Source organism: Salvia hispanica, chromosome 3, assembly GCF_029641045.1.
Source record: "Salvia hispanica isolate PSC_SH4W2 chromosome 3, Shi_PSC_v1, whole genome shotgun sequence".
Classification (NCBI taxonomy): domain Eukaryota; kingdom Viridiplantae; phylum Streptophyta; class Magnoliopsida; order Lamiales; family Lamiaceae; genus Salvia; species Salvia hispanica.
The window spans coordinates 33,213,644-33,229,586 of record NC_142694.1 but is presented as its reverse complement, the minus strand read 5'-3'; the positions used below and the strand labels follow the sequence as shown (position 1 = coordinate 33,229,586).

The following is a 15,943-nucleotide window of genomic DNA, read 5'->3' as shown; positions in this document are numbered from 1 at the left end:
ACAATAGTCTTCTTTTTCTATTTTGGTATGTCCCACAAAAATGGTCCACTTTCCAATTTGATAAGTTTTTCTCTCTTATGAGGTGGTCCCAATCTCCACTAATAATATTCCAATCACTTTTTCTTTCTACATCTCTCTTATTTTACCAATTTTGCATTAAAACCCGATACATCTCCATTGTCCATATTATTATGGGACAGAAGGAGTAAAAAACTACTATATACTAGTGAGACTCATATTCCACCAACTTATTCAATTCACTTTTATTTACATTTCTTAAAACTTGTGCCGAGTCAAATGTGGACAAGTAATGCGGGATGGGGGGAGTATTAAATATTTAATTTTATATATAAATAAAGTTAAACAAGATAGTAAAATAGTACTACTAATATTTCTGAAATATTTAATTTTATATATAATATTTTTATAAATAAAGTAAACAAGAATGTAAAATTACTAATTATATTTAGATATTTAATTTTATATAGTAACTTTATAAATTTTTATGTGATGCTAAATCATAATTGTTTTAAATATAATTCATAATATCTTGAAACTACAGGATAATAGATACATTATCAATATTTTTTAAATTTTCTATCATTTTATGTACAGGATATCATTCATTTAGTAATAACCAATATTTTTATAATCTTTAATTAGAAACTCAACTTCACAATAATATGTAAATGGGCCCATTCCTAATAAATGAAAGCCCAAATGAATATTAAAACAAAACAAAGCCCAAACATCACTCATCTCTACCTCCTCTACTTCTGTATTGCTTTGTGTGCGCTGTGTGCAATGTGTGTATTATTGTATTATATGTATGCGCATGCAATGTGTGTAAGCAGATGCCGATACCCAATTTTAGAATTACTTGGAATTCCATAAATCAAAGTTCGGATTTAATTTAAATTATTTGTAATTCCAAATATTTTTACAATATCAAACAATTGATATGGAATTGAAGTCTGCAATTCTAAATTCCCAATTCCGTAATACCCAACTGATTATTATTATATTATTATTAATACGGAGTAATTGGTAATTTCATTTTCAAGTCTTAAAAGATTCAGATTCCAACTATGAACACCAGATGCAATGATGCAATGGCTTGTAGACATATTAGAAGATCAAATGCATACAATAGAAAATCAGAATCAACGTCAACATATTAACCTACCGATTTGGAATTCATTCCAATTAACATTTCTTTCAACCAATTTAGATTTCATTTTTTTGTCAGAAGAGAAATGCAACCAGATGTTCCGGCGATATACTCCAAGGCCGACCGTGAGTCATTCTTACTTTATTTTAATCGACCTCACCACATGATTTAGAGTTTTGTGAATTTCATTTTTTGCTTTTATTTCAATAATCGCTGCAACTGATTGCTATCATCTCTGGAATTTATTTGTGAATTTTGAATATGTGATGTGTTGTGTGCTTACAGTGAATTAGTACGCTTACAGTGAAGTGAAGTATTTTACGTTGAATCGTATTATGATTATAGTGAAGTATGCGATGCATGTCCTATAGTATTCTGTTTTTTTCTCAGTGAAAATATATTAAGCATGTAGTGAAGTATAGTGTGTTTACAATTAACTTGTACTCCATGTTTACAGTGAATCATATTATGGTTACAGAGAAGTATATGATGTATGCCCTACAATATGATTTTTTTTTTTTTCACTTCATTGAAGTATATTGAGCATGTAGTCAGTGGTGGAACCAGAAAATCAAATAAGCCGGTGCTGAAAATAAAATAAAATAAAATATAAAAAATTATAATAATCATTATTATTATTTTCAAATAAATAATACTCCTTCCGCCTGCCATTAACAGTCCTGGTTTACTATTTTAGTCTGTCAATTATTAGAAGTTTCGGTTCACTTTTACTATAAATGGAAGGTACACCTTATTTTCCACCAAATCATTCCACTCATATTATAAAACTAATATATAAAAATAATTTCCACATTTTACTATCTTTTCTTAATCACTTTTTTTATAATATTTTTTAAAACTCATGCCAAACTTTAATGTGTCTCCTAATGATGGACGAAGGGAGTATTATTTTAAGATTATGAGGATAGTTAGATTTGAAAAAGGAGATGAAGATGTGTTGAGCAACTAAGCAATTAACTGTACTTCTATTTCTATTATTTTACAATCAACTAAATAATTAATCGTCCAAATTCAACAATTGGGCAAAATTCATGCGCAATGTATTATTCAATACTAAGATGAGTAAAATATAATACTTCCTCCGTCCCTGAATAAGAGTAGCACTTTTCCATTTCGGTCTGTTCCAAATTAAGAGTAGTACTTTTCCATTTCAATCTATCCCCAATTAAGAGTAGCACTTCATTTTTATTATAAATGATGTAGGTATCACATTCCACTAACTCACTTCACTCATATTTTATTATAAAACTAATATAAAAAAATGGTCTCACATTCCACTAACTTTTTCAACCAACTTTTCTTTACATTTCTTAAAATTCGTGCTCGGTCAAAGCTACTCCTGATTAATCAGGCACGGAGGAAGTACATAGTATAATTATTTGTTTATAATATTTGATAATGTCTTCCTCATCACTCTTTCAAAATAATTCTATGTTGCAATATGCATTTTTATTATTAATACGATATTGGTATATTCTGATTTCTAGTATATTCTGATTTCATAACTTATTAAATAAACTATTAAATCTAAAATAGTGGTATTAAACAATTGGGCAAAAGTCATGCGCAATATTGCTCTATGAAAAGTTAAAATAGGATAGCTTACGGTGAGTCAGACATCATTTCCAAAGTTCACTACTCCTCTTTCTTGGTCGCGATACGACTATATCTATTCTCTCTATGACTCTCCATTTCTTCTCCCCCATCTCTCTAAAAACATGAATACCCTCTCTTCAATTTCCGCCCCAAGCAGGAACAATTATACGTGTCCGGCGCCGGCAAGCAGGGGCTTGCCCCTTACTAGTTCCGCTGCTGCATGTAGTGAAGTGTAGTGTGCTTAAGTGAACTTGTATATGCTTACGGTGAAGTAGTGAAGTATTTTACATTTACAGTCAATGTATTATGGTTACAAAGAAGTATATGATGCTTATAGCGATGTTTGATATTTAAGTGAATAATAATGTGGAGGGTGAAACATTGAATGCACTTAAAGCTAATTTCATACTAATCGATACACTTAAAGGTTTCATGCTATAATTTCTGTCTATTATGATTCTATATAGAGGGAACATCTTTTTTAGTCCACAAACTTTGTTAAAATATCATTTTAGGTTTGTGAACTTTGAAAATATCATTTGAGGTTTGTCAAATATGGATTAATATCAATTGAAATACTTTTTTACTAGAGGGAACATCATTTTTGGTCCACGAACTTTGCCAAAGTATCATTTTAGGTCCGTGAACTTTGAAAATATCATTTGAGGTCCATCAACTATGAGATAATATCATTTGAAGTACTCTTTTACTATTTACAAGTTTTTTGGACGAAGATACCCTCAATATTTTTAAGGGTATATATTTTTAATAAACTTATGATATACTCATATTTTTTATAAATATCTTTACTATATATTTTTGATGAATTTTCTAAATATAATTTGACCTTCAATATTATCACTTAATATTGTGACATGCAAGAAATAATCCTTATTCAATTTTTATATTTTTAAAGAAGTTCTATATTCAATTTTAAAATTCTTTAATATAAATAATTGAAGAAGCAATTTAACTTGCATGTCACAAAATTAAGTGATAATATTGAAGGTCAAATTATATTTAGAAAAATCGTCAAAAATATATTGTAAAGATATTTATAAAAAATATGAGTAAATGATAAGTTTATTAAAAATATATATCCTTTAAGGTATTGAGGGTATTTTCGTCCAGAAAAACTTGTAAATAGTAAAAGAGTACTTCAAATGATATTATCCCATAGTTGATGGACCTCAAATGATATTTTCAAAGTTCACGGACCTAAAATGATACTTTGGCAAAGTTCGTGGACCAAAAAAGAAGTTCCCTCTTTTTACTATTTCTAAGTTTTTTTGAACGAAAATACCCTCAATATTTAAGGGTGTATATTTTTAATAAACTTAACATATACACATATTTTTTATAAATATCTTTACTATATATTTTTGATGAATTTTCTAAATATAATTTGACCTTCAATATTATCACTTAATTAGTTAATTTTGTGACATGCAAGAAAAGATCCCTTTTCAATTTTTTATTATTAAAGAAAAATTCTTTATTCAATTTTAAAATTCTTTAATATAAAAAATTGAAGAAGCAATTTGACTTGCATGTCACAAAATTAAGTGATAATATTAAAGGTCAAATTATACTTAGAAAATTCGTCAAAAATATATTATAATGATATTTATAAAAAAAATATGAGTATATGGTAAGTTTATCAAAAATATATACCCTTTAAGGTATTGAGGGTATTTTCGTCCAAAAAAACTTGGAAATAATAAAAAAATACTTCAAATGATATTAACCCATAGTTGACAGATCTCAAATGATATTTTCAAAGTTCACGGACCTAAAATGATATTTTGGCAAAGTTCGTGGAAAAAAAAGATGTTCCCTCTTTTATATATTTCTGCAGAATAAATGAATCAACCAGTTGTTGATAAAGATTCAACAATATTGAAGTAAATGTCGTTATTGGTGAAGTAAATAAGACGTGTATACTGATTTTTGATATTTAAGTGAAAAAAATTGTTTATATTGTACTTTCTTTTCATTTCAGTGAAGTATATTGATTATATAGTGATGTATACGATGTTTATAGTGAACTACAATATTGGTATGCCTATTGGCATGTTTATTATGCTTAAAAATGTTCTTTTTCAGATTATACTTACAATACTTTGGATCAAACAGCTGTGAAGAAGATGTCAAAAGAAAGGCATGATAGACCTCCATAAGAAAAGTAATATGTTAAGTGAAGGGGTTGGCAGCGGAAGCATACATAAATCGATTACTTAATTATCCTGATCTATTTAGCATATTATTTAGACAAATTCTATTCGCGCAATTATCACATGTATCATGCTCATAACTCAAATAAATCATGCTTTAAATTAATTAAAACCTAAAACATGTTTTTCTACGGTTTAGCTATTCTACCTTGATGATTCTCCAAAGAATCGAAGATAGCTAGCGCCTTCTCCACGTGAAGATCTTCAGTACTAAACCACAGATCTTCTGTCTGGTTCCCGGACTGTAAACTGATATCAGGGTGGGCTATCTCACCAGTATACTAGGACTTAAATAAAGAAGACGGAAAACCTATCCCACGGAAGAGAGGAAGAGGAAATTTTCGTCCTCTTCAAAATAGAGAGGGGGACGAAATTTTGTGCTCAAAATAAAAGTGATTTCTATCTCCTTTATTCTCCTATTTATATTAAGTCACATATTGGGCCCAGACAGGGATCTATAGAAGGTTTTGGATATGAGCTCCTCTAATTAGCTTTTTACTAATTAAATTAAACCCAATTTAATATAAGCTTATAATTGGAATATTACGAGCAGCCACTACAGAAGTAATATTGCACTCCCCATCCAAATCCGAAATTATAAGTACTTCGGGTTTCCATTGCTTAATATTTATTTCTCACGCTTAAGATAGAAACTTCCATTAATTAATCATTGTCTGCTATGGACTTAATTAATTAATATCTTACTAATTCCAAGAGTGGACTCATCAATAAATTCTTATTTATTATTCGTAGAGTAATCAAACTCCAACTAGCTAGGTTCCGAATAATAAAACTTTATTTCAAGCTCCTCTTGAGGATGTTATCAAACGAGACTCACCTCGCGCACGATTCAACATAATAGCAATCCTAACACCGCTAGATACTAATCACCACTACCCAATATACCAGGCTTATTGGGTTGCGAAAAACCCGCACCATTTGGTAAGTCAAAGTAGTGCATAATCAATATTGTATGCTCAATGCTAACGTACATTGATTAAGAAACAATAATTTACAAGACCTCGTCATTCAGTAGATAGCATAAAGACATGTCTCGCTGTTAGATCCAATTCAGTGCTATACCCCACCAATGTCATCTTATTTCAGTAAGGCTTAGAAATAATCGGACTGACATTGCAACCTTTCACGATAGGTAGCCTAAGCCTATCTAAGTTGTGAAATTCTTCTTTTTCTTTGTTTAGAACTGACCGTGTTACCTTAAAGTGAACGACGCCCACAACCGGTCTACTAAAATAAAGAGTTAGACTTTGTTAAGTTAATTATACATTTAAACATGTAATAAACATCTATTAAATGTAAAACATAACAACATTATGACAAAAATAATCTGTTTATTCATTTGGAAAATAAAATAAGAGTTTTAATAGTATTCAATCACTCGAAAGGTGATTTCTAGTATACAAACTCTAACAGTAAGTTATTTAATTATTTAGAGATATATATTAAGCATATAGTGAACTAGTATATGCTTAAAGTGAAGTATATTTTGCTTAACAGTGAAGTATATTACCTTATAGTATGTGAAGTGGCCTGGTCTTGGTCCTCGATGGTTTCGCATGTGGAATTGGAGTGTATCCAACTGATCAGGAAGAGATTCCCGACCCAGCTGAGTCGTTGATACGACGACCGAGACCTGACTTCAAACAAATTTCCTCAACCCACTTCTACTGATTAGTATAGCGGAGGTAAGGGTCGAATCCCACGAGGATGGACACGTTTAGATAACTGTGGTGACTTTCCTGGGTGTTTGGTTAGCTACCACGCTTGGGTTGAGATTTTACCTAGACATGAAATAAGGTAGTACTCTACTGACTAGTAGACGGGAAAATAACAGACATGTGGGAGTGTTCGTGAAAATAGGGGACAAGGCGTATCAGAGACATATGGAAAGTAGACAGTTACTAAAAGAGGAAAATTATGTAACAAAGTGTATCTGATGACTGGGGCTCTCTGACAGGTCTGGATAGTACCTCTGAAAAGTAGGGAACAAAAGTAAAAAGTAACTTAAAAGCAAAAGTAGACCAAATAAAGTTGATTTTGACGTTTTCTTCCTCACCAAGTATTGACAAAAATCATATGAACACAGACACCATAACTAAACTTCAGATTCATGAATTCAAACTCAAGATCCATCGATTAAAATGCTTAAACTTAAATTAAACGGTAACTGCAACTTTTACTTCTACTGACTGACATGCAAGGAGGTAATCACTACGCAGAAAAGAAACTCATGCACGAGAACTTCACAAAACATAGCTACACTTCGAATCAACAACTTCCGATGATAAAACACTTAGAAATTGAAAGCAATAACTAAATCTAACTTCCCTAGGCAGAATGAAGCAAACTCAAACCAAAGTGACATGCGAAATAGAAACTTCATAACGTAAAAGCTGGAATTTAACAAAGTACTTCAAAAGAGCACCAACGATAAGTGTTTGCAGAATAACTAGCGATGAAAACAAGTAAACTTTAACTAAGAAAGCGATTAAGATTGTTTGTGCCACTCCGGGCGATGATACTACTATACTACTGCGATAACTGGCTGGAAAGGCGAACTGATGACTTCTCCGGCAGACTCTTGGACGTCAAGTGACCATGGCTGTGGCGAGAAACGAGAGGTAAGATAATGCTGAAGGGTGGATCTTCTAGAGAGAATTCTACTAAGTGTGATTGTCAAACTTCGAACCGAACTCTTTCTCTCTCTCCAAATGGCTTCTTTTATAGGGAGGCTTGCCCTTACTTTTAGGGTAGACTTCTCCCGCATTTTGACCTTTTTACCCTTGTAAAATAATCATCCCAGCTATCCTCCTTCTCCATCTCGAGCCTTTTCTCTGGCATGCATTCTGGTCAGTATCGCACCCTTCTAGTGCCCTTTTCACTTGCGTCACACGAATCGTCACCTACTGACTTGGATCCTTCAATCCTGCACACTTAAGCAATTGTTTTGCAGATAATACATGTATTTCACGACATACTGACCAGTAACCAAGGTTTAGAATACGACTTATCAGTATGCAGAGGAGTTTATTATGCAAGTGAAGTATATGATCCTTATTGTGAAGTATAGCGAAGTTTATTATGCTTAGAAATGTATATTATGCAGTGAAGTTTATTATGCTCAGAGTGAAGTATATTTTATTTATAATGAAGCATATTGAATTTATAGTGATGTGTATCATATAGTACATTATGCTTACAGTAAATTTATATTTACTTCATGGTGAAGTATATTGTGTTAACAATGAATTATATTGACTATATATTGGAGTATATTGTGTTTACAGTCAATTGTGTTGCATTTGGTTGATTTGGTTTAGTTCATTAGATGACTTTTGAGTCTTGATTTTTTCACTTCATTTTTGTTAATATTTACTATCTGATTATAAAAAAGGTACTATTGGTATGTGAAAGTGATGTGTATTGATTGTGCGATGAGAATGTATTAAGGTTGTTTATATGTGAAGTATATTATGTTTATATTGAAGTATATTGGTTTCATAGTGAAGTAAATAGTGTTTATAGTTCGATGTATTGATTTTACAGTGAAGTATATTGTGTTTATACTGTATTGACTTTATATTTAATGATATTGTTAATCATATTTTACTTTCTTTAAATGATAGGATAATATGAGAATCTTTCGAAAGCTACTGATTTACTTAAAGAAAGACGAAGAGAAAAATATAGAGCGACGAAAGTAGAGGTAAAGATGATGAATGAAACTTGGGCGTCTATGAAGACGAAGATGATATCAATGGATAAACTTGAAGGTCCATGCAAAGTATTGTAGAGCATTCATGTATTCCAGAGCATTAATGTTATTGAAGACAAATCATGAGTCACTACAACATCAAATCATTACGAATATTGTAGGAAATACATCGACGTCGATATGGAAAAATTATTGCAAACTTCTAGCAAATTTATATACATTTGTAGAAATTGGTATAGTATATATATTTGTCATTTTGTCCACTATAAAATAAACCTTGTTCAGTTCATTTTAAGATGATTTTTACTACATATTTAGTTCACAAATGAATACTTGTTAAATGTATCTAACAAAATATAGATCACAATAAATTAAATAATTGTTGATATAAAATAAATAACTAAAGTAGTGAACTAAAATGTATATGAAGTGAACTAATTCGCATTTGTAGTGAAACAGAAATATGCTTCGTTTGTAACTTTCCGGGTGAACTACAATGATATGAAAGTGAATCAATCTTGTCTTAAAGTGCAACGTTTTGGTTCATAGTGAACCGTATTTGGTCAAAAACTAAGTTTGTAGAAAATAAAACTTACTTACAGTGAACTGAAACATGTACATAGTGAACTAAATAAGTAAGAAGTTAACTAAAAACATGCTAAAAATGAACTTATATATATTGTGAAGTATATTGTGTATACAGCGGATTGTATTGGCTTTATAGTGATGTATATTGTGTTTATAGTAAATTGTATTGGCTTTATCGTGTTTATAGTGAACATTATTGGCTCTATAGTGAAGTATATTGTGCTTACAGTGAACTTTATTTGCTTTATAGTGAAGTATATTGTGTTCACATAGTACTTATTTATAACTCCGTTTAACAATATAGTTCAGTTCACTATATAAAAAGTGAGTTCAAATGAACTAATTTCAGTTTAAAGTGCGCCATCTTCGATTATCTTAAAACTAACTTCAGCTTTACACTTAGCATCATTCCTAACGATGATGACTCGAATTAAAGTAATCCTCTTTGTTTTTGCTATAAAGTCCATTGCATACGTCAATGCAATTGAAAGTACAGAATAAATGTTGGATTGATCGAATGTAATCCTCAATTCACGATTGAAATTCCGATTTTCAGTTCCAATAATTTTAACGGTTGACGAGCATGATAGCGCCATGAACAAACTGATCTTAACTCTCTATCAAAATCTGACACTAAGTTAGGCGATTTTGACCTCGCCTAAAGGCGTGTCGGTGATTGACGTCGCCAGCTGAGATGATGGGCTATTTGGAACCCTATTACCTCATACCGAAATTGAAGACGAAGCGGTAAGAGGTGGAACAAGAGCAAGAGAATACGAGGGTGCTAATCATGAGATCTTGCCGATGACCGCGAGAGGAGGTGGAGTTGTGCTCCGCGCAAGGCAGGCCGAAGGAGGGCGTTGCCGAAGAAGGGGGTTACAGAGGATTACAGGGAGGCAACCGCGAAAGGCAGGCCGGAGGTGGGTGTCGCCGGAGAGGAAGTGGAGTCGTGCTCCGTCACCTCCTTTGCGAGAGAGAGAGAGAGTGCATAGTGTGTGTATGGGAATGGTGTGTGTGTATGCAGGAATGGTGTGTCACTATGTGAAATATAAAATGTTTCATAATTGTTTCATGGTAGTACAAAAAGTTTCATCATTGTTTTATGGTTTATACGTCCCATAAGTGAAAAGTTAACGTCGTTCAAACACATATAACGAAATGTACTTAATTGGACATGAGTGAAACATTTTGTATAACTTATGTAAACTTGAAAATTTTTGTACAAATATGAAACAAATAGTGTAAAACATTTTGTATAAGTTACGTACTTCCCTCCCAAAAATCAGATCAGAGCCGCCGCCAAGGCCTCGCTCTCCTCCTTCACGAAATTTCTTCTTCTTCTCGACGCGTCATCTTCTTCTTCACTGCGGTATTTCTCTCCCTTCTCTGAAATAAGTTACTTATTTTTCTTTAGATTAGCTGCAGAGATAGAGTATATTTTCTGATTCCTTGTTTTTCTCAAATCTGATTTGGTTATCAGCTGAATCCTAATCTATCTTGACAGAAAAGCATGACTTCCCGCTTGGCTAGCTCCGCCATATGCTGTCTGCAGAGCTCCGCCATGTGCTGCCTTTCTCTCCGCAGAGGTGTTCGATCTTCCATTTACGTTTCAGCGCCCGAAGCTCGATTCGTCCGCAGGTTCTATTAATAATATACTCCATTCTGACTTGTTTGCATTTGTCTAACTGTGGGATTTTTGTTAGAAACTTAGAAAAGATTGATCCTCGACAGTTGAAACCTTGGGATATTGATCGTGAATTGGCTAAACCCCCAGGTATTTGCAAAGCATCTGAATACTATTAAACTGAATTACTCACTCCATATCCATATGATTGATTATTATGTTCACTATTCTTAACTGATGGAATTCAGAAACAAATTTTAAAATTAAAATATAAACTCTTCTTGTTAGAGTCAATTGTCCATTTTTGTTGTGCAGCTTTCCATTGGCCACCTGATCTTGCTTTGAGCGTGTAAGAGATAAAATGTACATCATCATGCTTACAACTTTCCAAGGCAGACATCTACCCTAAGCCTGAGACCGTTGTTTATTATCATGATCATATTCCCTTAAAGAGGATGGCACCATCTCACCCAACTATCACATATGTCTTCCTTCTTTTCTAAAGGAAAACTATACTTTAAGTGGGCCTACTTGTAATGGTCTACTTCATTTTCATAGTTTTAAGTCGGGTCATGCTCTTTGGAACCCAACTACGAGTGAGTATAAGATCCTGCCTAAGCCCCTTACAGAACCCCCTGATCTACTTAGGTGGTTTATAACAGCATATGGAATGTGGTCTGACCATAAATTTGAAGATGTCAAAGTGATGCATCTTAAACAATTTTGGTTGGAAGATAATGCTGGCGAGTTATATTACTTTGACTTGTATTCACTTAAAACTAATTCCTGGAGGAGAATAAATTACACCGAGTATGACTTTTTTCCCTTAAGATATTGTGCTTGCCTGGATGGCATTTTTTATTGTAAAGCATATAAAAGAGGAGTCTGTGGCCCTGTCTTCTGTTCATTTGACCTTTCTACTGAAACCATGTCCACTTTACCCTTTCCTGAACTTAGTAAGTCCAATTTTAAAATTATAAAGTATAAGGGGCTGTTAAGTGTTGTTGAGTGGTTGGATGATAAAGATGATGTGCCTTGGAAGTTCCAACTCTGGAGTATGAGAGATGGATCTTGGACAAGAGAATCTGCTTTCCATACTCGTGGTATTAGGCGGATGTTATGGTCCTCGCCGGACGGTAAGCTATTGTATTTTGCAAGCTTGAATGATGAGCTAGTGGTGTTTGATCGTAGCATTGGAATGTTGAAGCATCTTGGTGTCAAATGGTTTTCGTCTAAACCAAAAACCATTCCGTTTGTTGAAAACTTTGGTCAACTCAATGGAATTTCACATGTTGAGGAGGTACATTCCCAATTCCTTATGCATATAAACTGTGAAAGCTTATTAATATATGTATGAGTAATGTGCTTATATTGAGATAATTCAACTTGATCAGACGCATGAGCAGAAGAAAGAAGAAAAAGATGAGGACGCATAAGAAGTATCATTCAATTAGGTTGCATTTCCAATATGGGTTGTTTATTCTTTTCCCAGAAGCAGAATCTGTCCATTACTTTCATTTTGGATACCCACTGTTCACGCTTTATTGATTCAAAAGAACAGTCTAGAAGGAACCAATCTGGCTATCCCAAGGGCAGTGAACCACAAACTGCGAGGAGGCACTGAGACTCTCTTGTTCGTGTAATATTTCTTGCTAATTACTATTCCAGTGTGCCATTTTCAGTTTACTTTTAAAATGTGTATTATTGGTTACTACGCACTGTGGCTATTTGTTTAGAAGTCTATATTAATTTTGTTTTGTCTTCTCACTTTGGGAATGTTATTATTCCATAACTAATTCATGATGCATTTCTTTCACAACTAAATGCAGAGCTGGGTGAGTTTTGACCCTCCAAAGTCAACAGTAAACATGGTGCTAAAAGAAGATTATGAGAAGGGAAGTCCGAATCGGCCATTGCTAAACATAAATACACAATATCTCAGTCCTCAGAAGAAATCTGAGGTTTCTCATTCAGAACTTTCGAATACCTCCGGAGCTTTTCCAAACCATCACAAAAGCAAAGGTATGATGAAGGTTCAACGGAAATAGTATTTGATTAGGTCTCTTGGTTTTGATAAAAATAAACTCAGAAACCAGTCTATTTCAAAAATGTATTCAAGGATCATCAACAAGGATCCTTCTGCATGGCTAGAAGATTACAAAACAAAGAGTAGCCCTCCTGGGGCAAAATTCCCTTTTGTTACAAGCCAGTCTAAATTTCCCCAGCAGCCTGCCACAAGCTTCCGGCCGTTAACATCAATGCCTGAGCAGTCTCTGGCTTCACCCTTTGGCTCGACTGGGAATTTAGAAAACTTAAAGGCAACAACCAAGGATCAGAAGAACACTAATCTGGTGCTGAGACATCAGATACTAAATTTCCAGCAACTTTCTTTTCTGCTTTTAGCTTTTCCCCTAATCAACCAGAGAAGAGTGTGTTCAGTAAAAGTTTGGAAAGGCCAAGTAGTCCTAATGATGGTCCGTTAGCTTCTAGCCCACTGCAAATGGTTTTGGATCCATCATCACCTTTGAGTAACAGTTATCCAGTACCCTCCTCCGTGGCAAAACCAAGTTCAGCAAAATTATTTCCTGCATCTCATTTCTGTTCTGAAGCCAAGGAGGGTGTGTCACAGCGGCATTCAGCAGTAACTTTGCCTTCTACAGTGCCTTCTTTTATTAACGGGAGTGGTTCTGCATTTGTATCCTCTTCAAACATTTTCAAATCTGAACTTTCTTTGCCAATATTTGGATCAAAGACGGAGAGGTACAGACTAAGGTTAATACTATTCCATCAAATGCTGAAACTGATGCTACGCCACAGGCTTAACTGTTTTATTGAGCGATTCCAAGTCTGGAGTCAAAATGATATGGGTGGCACATCAGATAATTCTTCTGCTACATCAGCTATGACAGTTCCTCCCGCAACTCTATCTGTTTCTGAAGTTGCACAATCAAGCGAAGTGATTAATGGAAGCATGCAAAGTGCTATTTCAATTTTTTCCCATGAGGAAGAAACGGAGGAAGAGGTCCATTCAGTGCAGCAGCCCTTAACACGGGTTCAACCGCTGCTACCTCCCCATTTATGATGTCTCCTGCACCCAGTGACGAGCTGTTTCGTCTTACGTCTTTCGGCTTCAAACCACCATAAACTCTGCAGCCGACAACTGCTAACTGTTCTGGAGGATTTAGTTCTGGAGTTTCTGGTCAAGGTTCACCTGCAGCTGGATTCGGGCAACTTGCAAACGTAGGAGCTGGCCAACAAGGTCTAGGCTCTTTTGGACAGTCTAGGCAGCTTGGGACTGGTCTACCTGGAGGCACTGCTGGCTTTGGCAACACTGGTGTTGATTTTAGGGGTAGATCTGCAGCGGCTGCTTCAGGAGGTGGTGGAGGTTTTGCTGCACCAGCCACAGGTGGTGGTGAAGGTTTGCCGCAGCCACAGGTGGAGGATTTACTGCGGCTGCTGGTAGTGCTAATGCTGGAGGCGGGTTTATGTTGACAGGTTCAGGTAAATGCTATGTAGTTCAAACTTTTGTTATTTTGCTATATTTAATGATGTTTATAAAAAAAAAAAAGATGATTTCTCCGCGGGAGTTATTATTCGAATAGGTTGCTATATAAAATCTTATTGCAGAATATTCAGTGAATAGGCATGGCTATAAGTATAACTGATTGTGTTGTTCAAAACGTAAAGGTGGTGGATTTGGAGCTTTCAGCAATCAGGCTGGTAGTGGTGGCTTTGGCAGCTGAGATTCGGGAACGGGAAGACCTCCCTCGGAACTTTTCACAAAGATGAGGAAATAGTTTGTATCAGTAAATGTGATAGAATGGTGTAACAACTCTCATTACACTATCCCTTTTTTGCAGACTTCCTTGGAAATAAGATACTATACATTTTGTAAGCTCTTAAATCATCCATTCCAGGTATACTAATTGATATACCCATCAATGAGGTTTTCTGTAGAAATAGTATTCTTGCTTGTTTGGACAACCCCCGATACAGAAAGAAATAGTTACACAAATCATCCCAGAACAGTTACTGCCAAATTCAATCTAAAGGAGATATCTCATCATGAAACAGAATCGCAAAATCTCCATCATTTTGAAATTGACAAGCTGGACTTGGCACTCAATGCTGTTTTACAAAGGAACTCCTAATTCAGAAATCTTTACTATCTTCTTATCAATTGCTGCCGCAGATGTGATATGCCATTGAGGCAACCTGGTTCAGACACAATACACCAAGTCACCAACACATGAATACGAATGATCATTTCTCAACAACACAATTGGTTTATTAATAACTAGTTAGGGTTTCATGAACTTACGTCTGTCCGTAGCTTCAAAGCCTCCCTTCCAGGTATTTCTCGCAACAGGTCCATCAAATCTGACTGAGCAGTAAATATAGGACAACAAAGAAATAAAAAAAGATGAGCATTGAAGGTCCATGTAAAATGATTTACTATAAATTAAATAGAGAGATGCGATGAAACAAGCAAAAGATTGGTTTTACTTTGATCACAATCCTATGCAAGCACAATCCAATCTATATCTATGGGGATAAGTTGATTTGCTCAACTGGGCTTCTCGACTTTCATCACCTTTGTTTTATTACTGTTTTTGTATTAGTCTCAAGTTTTGAAATGTATCATACGTAACAAATATGAAATTTAATGATGAGAAAGGAAAGTCGGGTCTTATACTATAGAGAGAATTATAGTGGGATTTGAATAAGAAGAATAGGCTTTACCCGCAGCTGCCTTATAAACTGATCTACAAATTCCTTGAATCTGAGTTCCAGCATATCAATTTGAACATCAGGATGAGAGAAGTTCACATAGTTAATGTACTACTTGAGATGAGAAATGCCATCAGATAGACTCAACTCTTTCACATTATTTTGCATGTGTTCAGCTCATTTCCAAAGTGCTGCAACAGAAATGCTTTGCGTAGCGCATATTCCAAAGCCGGCTCTACTAC

At 34.3% G+C, this 15,943-nt stretch overlaps 2 long non-coding RNA genes across 3 annotated transcripts; both read left to right on the top strand.

Annotated features, from left to right (window-relative positions):
- The first annotated feature begins 10,602 nt into the window (after positions 1-10,602).
- Positions 10,603-12,383, top strand: LOC125210948 (uncharacterized). Its single transcript, XR_007174436.2, has 6 exons — positions 10,603-10,715; positions 10,851-10,984; positions 11,050-11,120; positions 11,286-12,106; positions 12,178-12,270; positions 12,365-12,383. It is a non-coding gene; the product is annotated as an uncharacterized LOC125210948 (long non-coding RNA).
- Positions 12,384-12,404: 21 nt separating this feature from the next.
- Positions 12,405-14,912, top strand: LOC125210947 (uncharacterized). 2 transcript variants are annotated; one of them, XR_016136387.1, is made up of 4 exons: positions 12,405-12,609; positions 12,800-12,992; positions 13,090-14,471; positions 14,658-14,912. It is a non-coding gene; the product is annotated as an uncharacterized LOC125210947 (long non-coding RNA). The 2 variants fall into 2 exon arrangements; XR_016136386.1 differs by having other exon boundaries at positions 12,800-14,471.
- The last annotated feature ends 1,031 nt before the right edge of the window (positions 14,913-15,943 follow it).